The sequence below is a fragment of the Maylandia zebra genome, linkage group LG8 (genome assembly GCF_041146795.1).
Source record: "Maylandia zebra isolate NMK-2024a linkage group LG8, Mzebra_GT3a, whole genome shotgun sequence".
Lineage (NCBI taxonomy): Eukaryota > Metazoa > Chordata > Actinopteri > Cichliformes > Cichlidae > Maylandia > Maylandia zebra.
Genome location: NC_135174.1, coordinates 6,742,620 through 6,747,163, shown reverse-complemented (window position 1 = coordinate 6,747,163; position 4,544 = coordinate 6,742,620). Strand labels below are relative to the sequence as shown.

At 37.3% G+C, this 4,544-nt stretch overlaps 1 long non-coding RNA gene across 1 annotated transcript; it reads right to left on the bottom strand.

Moving 5' to 3' along the window:
- Window positions 1–3,094: 3,094 nt before the first annotated feature.
- On the bottom strand, window positions 3,095–4,338 carry LOC143419948 (uncharacterized). The gene is made up of 3 exons (XR_013099974.1): window positions 3,993–4,338; window positions 3,683–3,835; window positions 3,095–3,396 (listed from the first exon to the last, which is right to left on the bottom strand). It is a non-coding gene; the product is annotated as an uncharacterized LOC143419948 (long non-coding RNA).
- Between the last annotated feature and the right edge of the window lie 206 nt (window positions 4,339–4,544).

Here is a 4,544-nt window from a genome sequence, read left to right as displayed (position 1 = left end):
GTACTACTCCAGAACAAACCAACCAGAAATATCAAATTTGGATTCATTACTCCTTAAGACCTGTTGCCACAGATTTTAAATCCAAATCTTGTCTAATTTGGCATTTAAGCTTTGTTTTTGCTAGGTTACCTTATTTATGTGTACACAACACTGGTTTGTCGCTGGTTGCATTAGCTTGAATGAGTCATAAGTCAATATTAGTGGCCAAACAGACAAAAAACATTCATCTGAAAACAATCAGGTAAAACGATTGGACTGAAACTGAATGAAAAAGCAGCCAAAGACCCTGTGAAAGCCTGGAGAACAGTGGTCTGGCTCAAGACTACTTTAAAAATTAGATGAAAGTCTGGCTTCTTGGAAGCCAACTATAAAAATTTGAAGGGTGTCTCAAAACTTTTGCACAAACAGAAACATTCCAGAGGGTTCATAAACTTTTTTATGCCACTTAAACTTTGGACGGTCTAAACTCTGTCTAGTAGATAAACTTAATCTAATGGTCCTGAGGCCACGGGCAGTTTCGAATAATTCGTCATCTGAAAATGCTGCCAATTAAACAAACAAAGCACTTATACTGAGGATTGATTTCATTTGGAACTACTCAAACCCAAGTGTGTTTTTAACAAGCTGTAGAAATGTTTGCGGACTTTGAAACAGAGCAGCTAACACAGTGACCTTTATACCTGCTGCTGTCCGCTTTCATCTTCAGACTTATCGTAGTTATCGTCTGCCTCTCTTCAGGAGTGCTGCAGGGAATGACAGGACGTCTGGCTCATGTCTTGCGCGCGAGCTATTTCGGATCTTTTTCTGTCTTTTTCAAAAGCAATAACCTGCTCCAGAAAGCACGAACACGGTGGAAAGTGAGCCGCACTTCAGACAGGAAGCGCGAAAGATAATATATTTTATGCTATATGTTTTGGGAACAGAGAATGTTAGTGTGACTCCATATATTAAACATAAACCCATTTAAAGCTAATTGAATACAAATACAGGGTCAGTATATAAAATAAGATAAGTGGGTAAAGAGACATATCGGGTATTAATGTTAACTGTTATATTTTTCCTGCTAGTAGGTGAGATATTCTATGTCCAGACTATTATAAGACATGAGGCCCCCTAACATATTTTTCTTGGACAGGGCCCACACACTACACACACACATCCTCAGTGGAAGCTCAGCGTGCTTGGAGAGGAAAGGCGGACATTTCGGGGCACGGGGCTACATTATACTATAGTAGCGGCTTTTATGAGACAGACAACATGCCTGGCTCCAGCAGGAAAACCTCATGATGGACAGGCACTTTACCTGAGCCAAGAGCAGGCGGCCTAGGAGGAGGGAAAATGAAATAAAATCAATACTCGAACATAACTTTTAAAATAAACATTTGCACTCTATGGACATTGTTGGCAGTGGGAGCTGGTAACCTGCCCCTATTGGTGGAACTCAACACCAGACCGTGCGTGGAGCACTGGCTCCCATCGAGGTGATGGCTACTGGCAAGATGTGACATGAATAGCAGGCTATGTTATGTTTGTCCTAGGTAGAAAGAAGAGAGAGCGAGACAGAAAAGAAAAAGGAGGAAAAGGTAGACGGGGCTCTAATCCTGCTGTAAAGCTGCTCTTTCTCTTAGCGAGGGTTTTCGCGGCTTGGGGATCAGGCTGAAAGCTGCCTTAGCCCGTGCAGGGGTGACGTCTGGTTAAGCAACAATTCTCTTCCTCTGTTTAAAATGCAGCAGGTTACTTCTCCTAACTCAAGGTGGGATTTGAATTTCTTTCTGTCATGATAATAATGATGTATTTAACAGCAGCGTCACGAATGGAATTTTAGTGGTACACTGAAAAAAAAAGTTCTTTCAATTTACTTGATTTTATTGTGTACATCGGTCCCACATAATATGAATAAGTATGACTGACTTAATTTTCCACTTTCCCTCAAGTAATTAATGCTTGTCAGATCAAAGTATTTTATTTACATCAGATTACTTTAAAAAATCATGTTTGATGTACTAATATTAATCTATTATCATAATATAAATGTATTGCATAATGTCAATATATTTTAATGTTTAACACCAACTTATTTTTATTTGCCAGTGGTACGCAATGATATTTTGTAATGTAAACACATTGCAATTATGTTCCTGCAACACAAATTATGGCTTTAAATCCTACTTAATTTTTTCAATTGAAATATTAACTGATTATTATTGACAAAAAAGGCAAAGACTGTGAGTGCTACTGAACAATTCACCTTTATTAAACTGTAACAGCAGTGAAAGCAGCAATTCTGCCATGAACAAGTCCAAAATCGCATCCATATAAACTTGTTAACACATTTTTAAAGATAGCCTGCAGAAATAACTAAAAGAAAAAGTTAGTTTGAGAATATATTTGCAAATATTTCACAAAAAACTGACCTCAGCAGCAAATAAAAGAAAGTGCTTATAGATGATCCCGTCATCTCTTACATATAACATTTGTATTAATTACACAATTGAAAATGTAAACTAAATTAAGACTACCTGAAAAAAAGCAACACGCTTTTATGAATAAACAGATTTACCCAAATATAACTTGTGTGTTATTTGACAACAGTTTCAGCTTCTGTACATGTATTTACCTGTATAAGATTTCAACTAAGTTGAGCCTTAAATGACATTGTTACATAACTAATACCAAACACCTACATGAATTTTAATCTTCATAAATGTTAATGTAAGCAGGACATTAAGGTTGACTTAGAACATATTGCTAAAAATCGTCAGTAGAAATTTCTTACAACATGATACCAAAAGGAAAAATTATCCTGCATTGCAGTCACACGAGGGGAAAGCAATAAAAACATAAGCAGTATAACGTTACTGAACACAAAATGAAAAACTGCAAAGAATTGCAGAAGTGCAGTCTTTGACTTTTCAATGAAACAGATGGTTTTTGAAAGCAAGAACTTTAGAGAGTTTAGCTCCATCCAGTTTCATGAAAACCTTCTGGAAAACGTCAAAGTTGCAGCGAAGGTCAGCAGGGTAGGCAAGGTTTAATGCATACATTAGTCCAAATAGCATTATCACAGCAAATGCTACATTATCCAAAGTCTTCGCCACCCTGATGCCTGCAAGGACAACTCTTGTTCATCTGCTGAAGCTTGCTCTTTAAGAAGATAAATTCAAACAGTGGTGTCTTCAACAGTCTCACTGATGGCACGTTCTTCCATGCCCTGTAAAAAAGAAGCCATGTTAGTCATTTCCAAGTAAGTAATATGACACACTGTGGAAAGTCCAAAAAAAAAAAAAAAAAAAAAAAAAGACAAGTACATACCACATACTCCTGGATAAGCATGCCAGGGTCTTCACCCATGTAGATACACATTCCCTTGACACACTCAGCATCAACATCTTCACACTGAAATGAAATGTATGTAATTAGCATCTTCATTCAGCTCTTGTCCTTCATTTAAGTTTTAATAGTGTACTTTACATGAATGTTTTTAAAGTAAAGGCACACAAATTAATAATAGGTTTACTGGCAATTAATAATAAGTTAACAAAGTGAAGGTTAAAAAAACAAGCAGATGTAAAAATACAAAATGAGAGAATTTATCATGGGAAAACATTTGAAATCTTCCACAATTGTAAAATTTCATCCAAAGAGGATCATGTTAAGTGAATGTTGAGGCTTTATCACTTACATTATCCATTTATGCCACAATTCTTTTCAGTATTAGTCCAAGCTCTCCTCTTCTGTTGACCAACTTCACCAGGTTGTCCAAGTGGAGATCCAGCTGAGCCAGGAACTTTGTTTGAGGGGGGATAGTGGCAATTCTCTTAAACTCAGCGTTGATCTGAAAACATGAGCACAGAGAAATGAGCTTCAAAGGTTTAATACCTGGAAGAAGGCCTCAATCACTCATGCTGAAGAAATGGGCTGTCAAATAACAACTGTGCCTTAACCATTTTAGGCTAATACCACAAGAACACCGTGTATGAGGCAAACCTTACCTCATGGAAATCAAATAGAGCAGGCCATCTTGCCATGAAAGCCTCCACCATTGGTGCATCACGAACAACTTCATGTCTTCTGTATGAAAAAGTCTTTTCCATCTTGAGTTTCACCAACTCTTTTACTCTTTTTTTATATCCATGTGGTGGGCTTTGACATGTCAATAGCTTTAAGAGTCCCCTTGTCTGCTACTTCTGAAACTGAGGTAAGGTTAAGAAACTCATTCCCAAACAAGGAATCCATAAACTGAAGTCTGAAACTGCCCTGAAGACAACACTGTCTCTTGACTTCAGCGATGAGATCCTCAGTTGATTCAGGCACTCCATTAGAGAGTGAGCCTTCGACAGGTTCCGTCAGCCAAAACAGTCTTTAGGACCATAGGACTCCCCATAGGACTCTGTAGGAAAAAAAGAATTAAATATCAGACATTCAGAAAGAATCATTTCAGTTTAGTTTTCATAAAGCTATCCATACCCAATACTCAAAGTTATAAAGATCAGACATAAAAAAGAAGAATTTATCTAATGAAATACATGCGACTGAACCTATTA